This window comes from Schistocerca americana, chromosome 7 (assembly GCF_021461395.2).
Source record: "Schistocerca americana isolate TAMUIC-IGC-003095 chromosome 7, iqSchAmer2.1, whole genome shotgun sequence".
Classification (NCBI taxonomy): Eukaryota; Metazoa; Arthropoda; class Insecta; order Orthoptera; family Acrididae; genus Schistocerca; species Schistocerca americana.
In genome coordinates this window covers 83,856,223-83,871,784 of record NC_060125.1, presented here as the reverse complement: position 1 = coordinate 83,871,784, position 15,562 = coordinate 83,856,223, and the positions used below count along the sequence as shown (strand labels likewise).

At 43.4% G+C, this 15,562-nt stretch overlaps 1 protein-coding gene across 1 annotated transcript in view; it reads left to right on the top strand.

Moving 5' to 3' along the window:
* The window catches only part of LOC124622730 (lipase 3-like), a 147,711-nt gene that overhangs the window by 8,726 nt on the left and 123,423 nt on the right, over positions 1-15,562 (top strand). The window lies entirely within an intron of this gene.

The following is a 15,562-nucleotide window of genomic DNA, read 5'->3' as shown; positions in this document are numbered from 1 at the left end:
CATTTAAGTGCCTGTCAGAGGGTTCCTCGAACCACCTTCACCATTCTCTATTATTCCAGTCTCGTAAAGCGTAGAAAGGACGAACAGCTGTATCTTTCTGTACGAGCTCTAATTTCCCTTATTTTATAGTGATGTTCGTTTCTCCCTATGTAGATCGGTACCAACAAAATATTTTTGCGTTCGGAGGAGAAAGTTGGTTATTCGAATTTCGTGAGAAGATTTCGTCACAAGAAAAACGCTTTTCTTTTAATGATGTCCAGCTCAAATCCTGTATCATTTCAGTGTCACTCCCTCCCATATTTCGCGTCAATACAAAACGTGCTGCTTCTTTGAACTTTTTCGATGTAATCCGTCAGTCGTGTCTGGTAAGGATCCCACACCGCGCATCAATATTCTAAAAGAGGACGGACAAGCGTAGTGTAGGCAGTCTCCTTAGTAGATCTGTTACATTTTCTAAGTGTTCTGCCAATAAAACGCAGTCTTTGGTTAGCCTTCCCCACATCATTTTCTGTGTGTTCCTTCCAAATTAAGTTGCTCATAATTGTAATTCATAGGTATTTAGTTGAATTTACGGCCTTTATATTTGATTGATTTATCGTGTAACCGAAGTTTAACGGATTCCTTTTAGCACTCATGTGGATGACCTCACACTTTTCTTTATTTAAGCTCAACTGCCAATTTTCGCACCATTCAGATATCTTTTCTAAATCGTTTTGCAGTTTGTTTTGATCTTCTGATGACTTTATTAGGCGATAAAAGACAGTCATCTGCAAGCAACCTAAGACGGCTGCTCAGATTGTCTCCCAAATCGTTTATATAGAAAAGGAATAGCTAAGGGTCTATAACACTACCTTGGGGAACGCCAGAAATCACTTCTGTTTTACTCGATGCCTTTCCGTCAGTAACTATGAACTGTTATCTCTCTGACAGGAAGTCACAAATCGAGTCACATAACTGTGACGACATTCCATAAGCACGCAATTTCACTATAAGCCGCTTGTGTGGTACAGTGTCGAAAGTCTTCCGGAAATTCAGAAATACGGAATCGATCTAAAATCCCTTGTCAATAGCCACTCAACGCTTCATGCGAATAAAGAGCTAATTGTGTTTCACAAGAACGATGTTTTCTAAACCCATGTTGACTGTATGTTTTCGAGGTAATTCATAATGTTCGAACACAATATGTGTTCCAGAATCCTGCTGCATATCGACGTTAATGATATGGGCCTGTAATTAGGTGGATTACTCCTACTACCTTTCTTGAATATTGGTGTGACCTGTGCAACTTTCCAGTCTTTGGGTACGGATCTGTCGTCTAGCGAACGGTTGTATATGATTGTCAAGTATGGTTCTAATGCATCAGCATATTCTGAAAGGAACGTAATTGGTATACAGTCTGGACTAGAAGACTTGCTTTTATTAAATGATTTAAGTTTCTTTACAACTCCGATGATATTTACTTCTACATTACTCATGTTGGCAGCTGTTCTTGTTTCGAATTCTGGAATATTTAGTTCGTGAACGCATTCCGGAAGGCTGTGTTTAGTAACTCTGATTTAGCAGCATTTGTTTGACAGTATCTCCATTGCTATCACGCAGTGAAGGCATTAATTCTTTCTTGCCGATAACATACTTCACATACGACCAGAATCTCTTTGAATTTTCCGCCAGGTTTGGAGTCAAAGTTTCCTTGTGGAAACTGTTATATGCATCTCGCTTTGAAGTCCGCGCTAAATTTGGAGCTTCTGTAAAAGATCGCCAATCTTGGGGATTTTGCGCCAGTTTAAATTCGGCATGTTTATTTCGTTGTTTCTGCAACAGTGTTCCCAGCAGTTTTGTGTACCAAGGAGGGTCATCTCCGTCGTTTGTTAATTTATTTGGTATAAATCTCTCAACTGCTGCCGATACTATTTCTCTGAATTCAAGCCGCATCTGGTCTACACTTACATTATTAATTTGGAATGAGTGGAGATTGTCTCTCAGGAAGGCGTCAAGTGAATTTTTATCTGATTTTTTGAATAGGTAAATTTTTCGTTTATTTTTAGAAGTTTTGGGGGTTACAATATTCACTCTCTTTACGACAGCCCTATGTTCACTCATCCCTGTATCTGTTTTGATGCTCGTTATCACCTCAGGATTATTTGTTTATTTGTTGCTAAGAGATCCAGTGAGTTTATGAGCCCATGCGATTAGTAAACGGTTGTAAAAACAAACTGCCCGAAATAATTTTCAGAGAATGCGTTTAGCACAATTTCGGATGATGTTTAATTCCTGAGGTACGCATAAAACATGTGTTTTCGCCAACATATCGAGGGTAAATTAAAGTCACCACCAATTATAATCGTATGAGTCGGGTACGTGTCTGAAATCAAACTCAAGTTTTCTTTGAACCTTTCAGGAACTGTATCATATGAACTGGGAGGTCAGTAAAAAGGATCCAGTTATTTTATTCCGGTTGCCAACAATTACCTCTTCCCATACTAACCATATCTACAGATGAACTCACTTTCCTAAAATTTACCCCAATAATGTGAACTCGACGATTCGCCTTTTCTACCACAATCCTCACACATCCGTTCCGTTTCAAATCGCTTTGCAACGTAACGCTCAGTTATTTAAACGTCGTGACTATCAACCAAGACCCTACTGACGCTGCATCCAGTTGTGAGCGGTGGGATTCCACTTTGATGTGAATCTCGCCGGCGCTGAAAAAGTCTAACAGAGGTGTCCTCGTAAGACGAATGCTTGGGTTCTGGGCCAGAACGAACACAATGGAATGAACAAAGAATAGTGAATAGTAAAATGTATTACTCAACTTTAAAAACATTGGCTACAGCAATGGTAAGATGCAGGTTTAGCCTTTGTGTCCTGCGTTGATTACAGTTCCATGATCAAAAAACTGAATAATGTTTTCTGAACTAAAGTCGTAAGAAAGGTAATCTTGTGTCTTTATGCACTATTCGAAGAACAGATCCAAACTAATCATACGCAGTTAAATCCCAAAGCAGCCAGTCTCTGCCCATACACGAAAATTCTATTCACTGTTCTGTTTTGAAGACTAACCACTGGTTGTCTGTCAGGCACTGTTTCTGTCTTAGCGACTTGAAGACAAGGTGAACGTTCTGCAGGAACTGTCAGAGACCAGTATCGCTTTCTCAGAATGGGAGTATCGGGTAAAATTCCTTTGGTTGCCACTGGTAGGCTATCGTCATTGGATATATAGGGATTTTTCCCACGCTTCTGAGGTGCGGGAGAAAAGTAACGGGACTGACTACACGGCTAGCGACCTGGCAACGCTGTGTTGTTCCACATGTGTAGACCGGTGTGTTCATCCGTTCCAGATGCTCAGCCTATATTTCATCGCCGTTCAGCCATCACTTGATTTTTCAGAGCGCCGTCAGTGATGCTGTGTTTTCGTCGTGTATAAAGAGAATGGAACAGCGGAATTTAGAGCAATGCTATGCCATCACGGTTTGTGTGAAAGTTGGTGAATCCGCGAGTGTGATTTTTGGTAAGTTGAAACAGACCTATGGGGAACATGGCCTATCAAGAGCACAAGTTTCTCGCTGTCACAAATCATTTTTTGGAAGGCCGACAAGTCTTTGAAAATGAACCTCACTCAGGGAGCAGAAAGAGGAGATTAGTGTTTAACGTCCCATCGACAACGAGGTCATCAGAGACGGAGTAGAAGCTTGGATTAGGGGAGGGTGGAGAAGGAAAGCGACCGCGTCCTTTCAAAGAAACCATCCCGGCATTTGCCTGAAGCGATTTAGGGAAGTCGCGGGAAACCTAAATCAGGTTGGCCGTACGCGGGTTTGAACCGTCGTACTCACGAATGCGAGTCCAGTGTACCAACCACTGCGCTGATCCGCGTGGTTAGCTCAGGTAGACTTTCAGTTTCAAAAACAGACGAAACGCCGAAAATGCGCGCGCTCTTGGGAGATCAGAACATCGTCTAATAATAAAGGTGATATTTGACGTGTTAAATTTGAACAACCTTTTAAACTTAGCCCCTTTCCCCATACATCAAATGTTGACAGAAGATTGACACATGCGAAAGGACTGTCCCAGTATGGTACCGAAAAACCTCTCAATGGAGCGAGCATGTGGGCAATCTATGTGTGTATTGCTCTTGTTGAGAGGATTGCCCATGAGCATCAATGGTTCATTCTTGTGATCACAGGTGATGAATCCTGGATTTTTTAGTAGGATCCTGATGAAGTGGAGAAACGAGGAGTGGCACACTGAGACTTCTCCCCGATAGAAGAACGCTTGAATAAGCACACCAAAGATCAAAACAATACTGATTTGCTTTTTCCACAGTAGGGATATTGTGCGTAATGAATTTATTCTTGCAGGATAATCTTTCAACCAAGTACTATACAAAGATGTCCTTGAGAAGCTGAAGAAAAATTGAGTGAGACCGGAAACTGTACACAAGTCGATACTACATCATTACAACGCCCCGTATCACACGGTCACTTTCACCACATAATTTTTGATCTCAGCAGGCATTCCTGTTATTCTACAACCCCCTATCTACATCTACATGGCTACTCTGCAATTCACACTGAAGTGCCTGGCAGAGGGTTCATCGAATCATTTTCATACTACTTCTCTATCAGCTAAATCTTTCCGTTAAAGCTTCAATTTATCTTATTATTGTGATCATTTCTCCCTACGTAGGTAGGTGTCAACAAATATTTTCGCATTCGGAAGAGAAAGATGGTGATTGAAATTTCGTAAATAGATCTCGGCGCAAAGAAAACAGCCTTTGTTTCAGTCACTGCCACCCCAACTCGTGTATCATATCAGAGACACTCTCACCCCTATTCCCCGCTAATACGAAACGAGCTGCCCTTCTTTCCACTTTTTCGATGTCTTCCGTCAATCCTACTTGGTAAGGATCCCATACCGCGCAGCAATATTCCAGCAGAGGACGGACAAGTGTAATGTAGGCTGTCTCTTTAGTGGGTTTGTCGCATCTTCTGAGTGTTCTGCCAACAAAGCGCAGTGATCTGAGTTGTTTCGCCTTCCCCACAATATTATCTATGTGGTCTTTCCAATTTACGTTGCTCGTAATTGTAATTTCTAGGTATTTAGTCGAATTGACAGCCGTTAGATTTGTGCGATTTATCGTATACCCAAAATTTATGGGATTTCTTATAGTACCCATGTGGATGACCTCGCACTTTTCTTTGTTTAGTGCTAATTGCCACTTTTCGGACCATACAGAAATTCTCTCTAGATCATTTTGTAATTTGAACTGATTGATGATTTTACTAGACGGTAAATTACAGCGTCATTTGCAAACAATCTAAGGGGGCTGCTCAGATTATCACCTAGATCATTTATGTAAATGAGGAACAGCAGAGGGCCTATGACACTACCTTGCGGAATGCCAGATATCACTTCTGTTCTACGCAATGATTTACCGTCTACGGAAAAGTGTATTCAGTAACTCAGCTTTAGTGCCACCATCATCTGTACCATTTCCATCGCTAGCGCGCAGTGGTGGTATTGACTGTTTTTTTGCCACTGGTGTACTTTACATACGACCAGAATCTCTTTGGGTTTTCTACCATATTTTGAGGCAATATTTAATGGTGGAAACTATTAAAAGCATCTCGAATTGACCTGCGCACTAAATTTCGAGCGTCTGTGAAACTTAGGCAGTCTTGGGGATTTTACGTTCACTTGAACTGATTCCTTGCGGCTTTCCGCTTTTCCCGAAATTGAAGAATGTCTTTAAAGGACATCATGTCGGGTTGCTGGAGAACTTTCCAAAGAATGTGACTTTCATGTTAAAGGTCGTACCAGTTAAAGCCTTTCACCGCTTCGACTGGGAGCAACGTCTCCGTCGGTGTGCAGCTGCCGAAGGGAACTGCTTTGTAGGGAGCAATATTGTTGTTTGGAAAAAATGAAAGCTTTGGCACATGAAAAATCATCTCATTAATTATGTTGGAGATGAGTTATTGGTTAAAATTCTTCCTGCTGCTATTGGTGGACCACCGTCACTGGATAGAAGCGAGACGTGAGGAGCAAGAGAAGGGGAATGGTCGTCAAAAATAACATTAACTTCAATAGAGAGGGCGGCTGTAGGCTTGAGGCTACATGGCTCCCCGCCATCACGGATGTGAACACGCGGCACCTGTGTGCGAGAAATACAGTGTCGAAGAAGCCACTTCTGATTACAAATCCAACACGCGGCATGGTGCACTTTCTCACGGGCCGTGGCCCGTGTCCTGTGCATCTCCACAGGTTTGGCTTGAAACAGGCTTACACTTGCGTCTGTGGTGGGAATGGCACACCTGACCACACAGTGCTTATCTGCGATGCTCTTGGACACGTAAGACCGAGTTTAGGAAACCAGAACACAGAGCAGTTAATACGCAGGCAAGATGAGTGGAACTCTACAAACAACACCACAGATGAAGTTACGCGGGCACTACATGCGACATACAAACGGGAGAGGCTATACGCTAGAGTAAGACAGGCTTCACATCGGACGCACTAAACGACGCAGACACTAACGCAGACACCAAATCGGATGCAATATCACACACAGCAAGTGAAGACAAGATAAACATACAAACATAGCAAAAGTAATTGAAGGTTCTTCAACACTTAATCGAATCAATATGAAATTATAACTCTCTGCGTAGCTGTTCGTTATACCGTTTCATAGCAAGTATCGCTATCTGAAGATGTGACATTTCTTCTTCTTTCGCTGCATCACGTGTGCCTGGTAGTTTTACCAAGCAGGTTGTAAGTAGGCTGTTTAGGTTTTTATGTTAGTAACGCCACGTAGCGCTCTGTATGAAAATCACTGACTGTGCTGTGTGCAGTCTGTGGCTGGTTGGACTCATTGTTGGAATATTCGCTTGTGTTGTATTGGGCAATCGGGTGTAAACAGCGCGTAGCGTTGGGCAGTTGGAGGTGAGCCGCCAGCAGTGGTGGATGTGGGGAGAGGGGGGGAGAGAGAGAGAGGTATATATACACTCCTGGAAATTGAAATAAGAACACCGTGAATTCATTGTCCCAGGAAGGGGAAACTTTATTGACACATTCCTGGGGTCAGATACATCACACGATCACACTGACAGAACCACAGGCACATAGACACAGGCAACAGAGCATGCACAATGTCGGCACTGGTACAGTGTATATCCACCTTTCGCAGCAATGCAGGCTGCTATTCTCCCATGGAGATGATCGTAGAGATGCTGGATGTAGTCCTCTGGAACGGCTTGCCATGCCATTTCTACCTGGCGCCTCAGTTGGACCAGCGTTCGTGCTGGACGTGCAGACCGCGTGAGACGACGCTTCATCCAGTCCCAAACATGCTCAATGGGGGACAGATCCGGAGATCTTGCTGGCCAGGGTAGTTGACTTACACCTTCTAGAGCACGTTGGGTGGCACGGGATACATGCGGACGTGCATTGTCCTGTTGGAACAGCAAGTTCCCTTGCCGGTCTAGGAATGGTAGAACGATGGGTTCGATGACGGTTTGGATGTAGTGTGCACTATTCAGTGTCCCCTCGACGATCACCAGTGGTGTACGGCCAGTGTAGGAGATCGCTCCCCACACCATGATGCCGGGTGTTGGCCCTGTGTGCCTCGGTCGTATGCAGTCCTGATTGTGGCGCTCACCTGCACGGCGCCAAACACGCGTACGACCATCATTGGCACCAAGGCAGAAGCGACTCTCATCGCTGAAGACGACACGTCTCCATTCGTCCCTCCATTCACGCCTGTCGCGACACCACTGGAGGCGGGCTTGCACGATGTTGGGGCGTGAGCGGAAGACGGCCTAACGGTGTGCGGGACCGTAGGCCAGCTTCATGGAGACGGTTGCGAATGGTCCTCGCCGATACCCCAGGAGCAACAGTGTCCCTAATTTGCTGGGATGTGGCGGTGCGGTCCCCTACGGCACTGCGTAGGATCCTACGGTCTTGGCGTGCATCCGTGCGTCGCTGCGGTCCGATCCCAGGTCGACGGGCACGTGCACCTTCCGCCGACCACTGGCGACAACATCGATGTACTGTGGAGACCTCACGCCCCACGTGTTGAGCAATTCGGCGGTACGTCCACCCGGCCTCCCGCATGCCCACTATACGCCCTCGCTCAAAGTCCGTCAACTGCACATACGGTTCACGTCCACGCTGTCGCGGCATGCTACCAGTGTGAAAGACTGCGATGGAGCTCCGTATGCCACGGCAAACTGGCTGACACTGACGGCGGCGGTGCACAAATGCTGCGCAGCTAGCGCCATTCGACGGCCAACACCGCGGTTCCTGGTGTGTCCGCTGTGCCGTGCGTGTGATCATTGCTTGTACAGCCCTCTCGCAGTGTCCGGAGCAAGTATGGTGGGTCTGACACACCGGTGTCAATGTGTTCTTTTTTCCATTTCCAGGAGTGTATATATGCTAGAGTTTTGAGAGGTTGCTATAAGCGGACGACCTGGACGTGTGTCGGCCAGAAAAAGGAAATTTGTAAAGATGGATGTCATTAATTGATAGATATATACATGATGAGTTTTGAACACTATTAAGGTAAATACATTGTTTGTTCTCTATCAAAATCTTTCATTTGCTAACTATGCCTATCAGTAGTTAGTGCCTTCAGTAGTTTTAATCTTATTTGCTGACAGTACTGGTGCTCGTTGTATTGCAATAGTTCGAGTAACGAAGATTTATGTGAAGTAAGCGATTCATGAAAGGTATAGGTTATTGTTAGTCAGGGCCATTATTTTTTTAGGAATTATTGAAAGTCAGATTGCGTTTCGCTAAAAAAGTATTGTGTTTCAGTTTAGTGATGATCAGAATAAGTAAAGAGAGAAACGTCTGAGTACATTCAGTTTTGCTCATCTGTTTGAAAATCAAATAACGTAAGAGGTTTTCCAGCACTGTCATTCATAATTTTTCGAAGGGGACGTTACAAGGCGACTATGACATTTACAGATCAATCAGGAAATACAAAGGCAAGAACTGTCATGTAGCACCTAAGTCAAGTTGCCATCTGTTGTTTCTTCCATTAAATACACTTTTAATTTTTTTAAAAATACATCAAAACCTATTATGTGTCTTACTTGTTACCAATATCTAAGTTAGCAACTAGTTTATACAAAACTGTGCATATATAGGGTGAAGCGAAATTCGCGCACTCGGGCTTCGCAGCGCGACTCCTCACGTGTCAGAGATAAAAAAAACGTCACAAAATTTCGTCCGGCGAGTACAACCGGCAGAAAAGGACGTTAAAGAGTGGCAGTCTGGCAACACTGTAACCACATGTATGTTAACTACATCTGTCAGCACATATGGACTGTGCTGTGTAGGTGGTGCAGCTGATAGGGTTTTGGGTTAGCCTGCAGGAGGTCAAGGGTTCAATCCTGCGTTGGTTCTATTTTTTTATATGCTAATTTCATTCTGACAAATTTAGGACACATGTGAGCTTAGAAATGGTGTATATTACAGTACGAAATAACATTTTGTAGCGCTGAACATGAGAAATACCTAGTTTGAAATAAGAAATAATCAGTTGAAACAAATGACCTGCCATGGGGCAGAATAACTACAAAAAATTTATCAGTTTCGAGAGGCTACAGATGATAGCACAGTACAATAACGCAACATCTACTTATCACTTATACTACATGTAATATGAGCGCTCAGGTGTCCACCTTAGCAACCAGTGACAATAATAATGTCCATGACCACATGATCTTCACAACAGAATACGTTGTCCTCAGAACAACAGAGGCTCTACATTGCGCAACCCGCCGGATCATACCGCTCTCGACCCTTTGTAGCAAAGCTGCGTCCACTGTAATAATAAAAATAAATAATAATAATGCATTTAGATACGTACTAACCAGCAGGAAACACCAGACTCAGCGTTGAAAGGCATAATTAGTTGGACCATGGTGATAATACACACACATAGTAACAGAGTTTGAATATTATTTGCAAACCACGTTGCTAGTCCTACAGGCAACGTGAGGCCCTAGCGAAATGTAATGAACCTGAACGAGGAAAGAATAATAGTTTGTACTGGTCTATGGGACCATTGGAGGAGGGTACAAAGAAAACAGGTTTCGCATCTAATAGATGAAATTGTGCCAATAAATTTATGTCCACGATGTGGAAAGGGCTTCTTTCAAAGCTGACCGATCTTACATTTCTGTAATTGTAGTGTGTAAGTGCAAAAGTTTTCTAGACCACCCACTGCAATCGCAGTTGATTAAGATGCCAGATATCGTACCACATCGACTACATTTACCACATTTACCAAATAGAAAGCATATGCCTTAACGCAGGATCGAACCATCGACCTCCTGTATGCTAACCCAAAACTCTACCCACTGCATCAACTGTACAGCACAACTGCAATCTGCTGACAGCAGGGCTTTGAGCTTCGTTGCAGAGCTGCACGAACTTGTCAGATATATTCCTGTGTTCTAACTGTCGTTTCAGGTCTATTATGCTTCTCACTAATTACAGAACCCGTCTCACGCCATTGTTTTGCTCATCTGGCTACCGTATTTCTGTCTGAAGCACGGAAACGTGTCGTGTGCTGGGCGTTGCCTTGATGGAGCCACCAACTCGTCCACTGCCTCAGTACGCACTTGCACTGGTCAAATTCCACACAACACAGGATGTCATAATATATGGATCCGATTAGAAGTGGGCCTCCCAGGGGACACCGCCTTATAGTAGGCAACTTCAGTGCTGGATGGGAGGGTTTGCGTGCTTCGTTGAAGTCGAGAGCTATGCGGGCGGTAGCATAGCTATTGGCAGGGTCACCCAAGCTGGATTGATCTCAACCGAGGAGCCAGACAAAGTGTGTCCCACAACATAGGGCATGGAGGGCTCTAGAGGCGTAGTGAAGCCAGCTTCCCTAGAGGAGTAAACCTCATACAAACTCTGGTCTTCCAGGTTGGGGGTTGGGCATGGTGCTAATAAACTCATACTGTAAAAAAAAAAAAAAGAATATTACGGAAATTTAATAGAAGCCTGGGAAACTGGATGGAAAGCATGTATCACGACCAAATGGCTCTGAGCACTATGGGACTTGACATCTGCGGTCATCCATCCCTAGAACTCAGAACCATTTAAACCTAAGGACATCACGCACACATACGCCCCAGGCAGGATTCGAACCTGAAATCGTAACGGTTGCGCGGTTTCAGACTGAAGCGCCTAGAACCGCTCGGCCACACAGGTCGGCCAGGTATCACGATCCCAGCAAAGGAAACGGATAAAGGATCTGGCAGTAGCATCATGGAATGTGAGGACAATGCTTCAGCCTGGAAAAATGAAAGAAATAGCCAATGAAATTTTAAAATTCAAATATGATATCGTAGGGCTACAGAAAATAAGATGGAAAAGGGAATGGGCAGATAGATAAACCTGAGTACTCATAGGTATAGAGTGGACCAGAAGAAAGAACAGGCCAACTTGGAACAGGGTTTATAATAACTAGGGAAGTTAGGAAAAGCCTTCTAGAATTTGAACCCATAAATGAAAGAATGTGCGGAATCAGACTAAGAGGGAAATTTGGGAATATATCAATAGTTAATGAACATGCACTAACAGAGGAAAAAGAGGATAAAATTAAAGAACAGTTCTACGAAGACTTGGATAATGTGTGCTGCGCAGTACCTAGTGCTAGTAATAGGAGATTTTAATGAAAAATAGGGAAAAATGAACACCCATATGGAGTTTCTGGAAAATATTCACTACACGAAGAAAACAACGGGAATGGAGACTTCCTATGCCAATTCGCAGCAAGGAATTATATGATTATTGAAAGTACATGCTTTCCACACAAAGGATCCATCTAGGTACTTTTAAGTCTGCAGCCAATGGATCAGTCAATCAGATTGACCATATTTTAGTGACTACAGGTCACTCCACGTCAGTTACGGACGTACGGAGCTGCAGAGGACCAAACTGTGATTCAGACCACTTTGTGATAAACTCAGTCTTGAGAGAGAAACTGTCACTAACAAATGGCAACAGAATAGGGAAGATGATGAACTGGAATACAGACGAACTGAACATCCGTGATGAAGTAAAAAAGTACCAATTAACACTAAGCAGAAAGTTGGACAATGAAGAGACGGCAGTAGGAGTAGAGGAAAGGTGGAACAGCATTGAAAAGCCATTAAGGATGCTACACAGGAAATAATAGGCGTAAGAAGGAATAGAAGAACCGAGGAATGGTTTGATGAAAATTGCAGGTGAGCAATAGAGGAAAAGAACAGAGCAAGAACGAAAGTGTTTCAGAGAGACCAGAAATAATGTGGAACAATATAGAGAATTAAGGAGAAGAGCTAACAGACTGTAGAAGAGAAAGGAATGAGAGTGGAATAAGAAGAAATTTCAAGAACTAGAAGAATTAAAGGAACAGCGTTAAATAAGGAAGTTCTATCACGCTACAGGCAAAATGAAGAATAGATTCCAACCAAAAACAGTGGCCTGTTCCAGTAAAGATGATAAAATGATAAGGAAGGAAGAACAGATAGTGGGAAGATGAGCAGAGTATTTCAAAGATATACTAAGCACCAGCCTAGAAGATGAAGAGACAGCCGCACAGGAGGGAAGAGTGGAGCTGGAAGTAGACAATGAAATCAATGAGGCAAGAAAGCCAACACTACAAGACGTCTCCCAGGCTGTGCACAAGTCCAAAAACAAACGAGCCCCTGGGGAAGACAGCATAATCGCTGAATTAATAAAAACTGGTGGTGAGGCTGTAATAAAGGAACTGCACACATTAATATCAGATATATGGGAAACAGAAACTATGCCAGGTAATTGGAAAACTGGAATAATAATTCCCATTTATAAGAAAAAGTGCAGAACAGCATGTGAAAACTATAGAGGTATCACACTCCTAAGCACAGCTTATAAGATGTTCACAAGTATATTAAACGAAAGGATGCAGAAGTTTGCAGAAGTCATACTAAGGGAATATCAGTGTGGCTTTCGACCAGGCAGAGGAACAGTTGATCAAATATTTGTGATAAGACAAATTATGGAAAAGATCTATGAATATGATATAGATCTGCATTTCCTATTCATCGACTTCAGACAAGCCTTTGACAGCATAAATCGGCAAGAACTATACAGAATAGTGAACGGAGTTGGTATATGTGCTAAACTAATAACACTAATCAGAATGACAATGACAGAGACAAGAGCAAAAGTACAGGTCCTTAGCTGAACAAGTGAAAGCTTTCACTTTACTAAATGTGCGAAGCAAGGTGATAGTCTCTCCACTGTCCTATTCAATATAGCCCTGCATAGTGTAGTAAATAAAATCAACAAAAGAGGCACCATATTTATGAAAACCAGCCAGATATGTGCATACGCTGTTGTCATTGCTGTAGTAGGAAGAAATATCAACACTCCTAGAAACATACCAGGTAATGGAAACAGAAGCCTTAAAAATTGGCCTCATAGTAAATGAAAACAAATATATGGTAATGTTACAATCTGAGGCCAGAAGAACCCTTAAAAACCTAAACATCAATGGGAAATGCTTCAAAGGAGTGTCCTCTTTTAACTACTTGGGAGCCCTAATAAGAAATGATAACAGTATTGGAAAGGCTATAAGAGAAACAATACAAACAGGAAACAGAATTTACTTTGCAACTATACAACTTTTCAAAAATAGCCTTATTAAAAGAAAAACAAAACTGCTAATATATAATTCCCTAGCCCGCCCAGTTATCACATACGGGTCAGAGGTATAGACGTTGACAGAACACGATAAAAATGCACTAAAAACCATTGAGCAGAAAGAACAACGCAAAATCTATGCGCCAATAATGGAGGAAGAAGGCTTTAGAATACGCTACAATGCCAAATTATAAGAGTTAATACAAGGCAGGGACATTGTAAAATTTGTGAAATCACATCAAATACGATGGCTAGAACATTTTGAGAGAATGGCAGAAGATAGAATTCCAAAGAACATGATGAAAGGTGTGATCCATTCAGCTAAGCGAAAAGGGAGACCTAGAAGAAGATGGAGCGACGAGGTAATAATGGCTATCAAGGTAATAATGTATATCACCAGTATGGGAGTCCCGGGGTGGAAAAGAGCAGCAAATAACCAAGTAGTATGGAGGAAGATTGTTGAAGAAGGCAAGGATCACCAATGGCTGTAGCGCTACTGAAGAAGAAGAAGAATAGAAGTGGTAGACGCGTCGAGCACACCTAATGTTAGCGTGGTGGCCAACTGAAAGCTTACTATTTACTACGGGCCACCTGTAGCACTTCCTTTGGGTCTGCCCACAATTACTTAACGCACCACGGAAAGGAATACTCAGACGTATGTGTTCGTTCCGGACTCTTCAGTTCGGTCGCAAAACTATGCTACATGGATAAAGCACCTCTGCGCTAGCGCCTATATCTGATGACAGAAGGTAGAAAGGCACATTACGAACTAAAAAGCTAATGGCCGAAGAGTAAAACTAAGCGTCTTTTTACAGAAGGAAGTGATTCGTTCGAGGAAACGTCATGTAAAATTCGTGTGCTTTATACACTACTGGCCATTAAAATTGCTACACCAAGAAGAAATGGCGATGATAAACGGGTATTCATTGGACAAATGTAATCACATGTCAGTTCTAGTGTAATACATTTTCACGCAATTTCGGTCCATAGATCCTGAGAAATCAGTACCCAGAACAACCACCTCTGGCCGTAATAACGGCTATTAAACGCCTGGGCATTGAGTCAAACAGAGCTTGGATGGCGTGTACAGGTAAAGCTGCCCATGCAGCTTCAACACTGTACCACAGTTCATCAAGAGTAGTGACTGGCGTCTTGTGACGAGCCAGTTGCTCGGCCACCATTGGCCAGACGTTTTCAATTGGTGAGACATCTGGAGAATGTGTGGAGTCAAACATTTTCTGTATCCAGAAAGGCCCGTACAGGACCTGCAACATGCGGTAGTGCATTATCCTGCTGAAATGTAGGGTTTCGCAGGGATCGAATGACGGGTAGAGTCACGGGTAGTAACAAATCTGAAATGTAACGTCCACTGTTCAAAGTGCCGTCAGTGCGAACAAGAGGTGACAGAGACGCGTAACCAATGGCTTCCCATACCATAACGCCTGGTGATACACCAGTATGGCGATGACGAATACACGCTTACAATGTGCGTTCACCGCGATGTCGCCAAACACGGATGCGACCATCATGATGCTGTAAAATAGAACCTGGATTCATCCGAAAAAATGGTGTTTTGCCATTCGTGCGCCCAGGTTCGTCGTTGAGTACACCATCGCAGGCCCTCCTGTTTGTGGTGCAGCGTCAAGGGTAACCGCAGATATCGTCTCCGAGTTGATAGTCCATGCTGCTGCAAACGTCGTCGAACTGTTCGTGCAGATGGTTGTTGTCTTGCAAACGTCCCTATCTGTTGACTCAGGGATCGAGACGTGGCTGCACGATCCATTACAGCCATGCGGATAAGGTGCCTGTCATCTCGACTGCCAGTTATACGTGGTCGTTGGGATCCAGCACGGTGTTTCGTATTACCCTCCTGAAC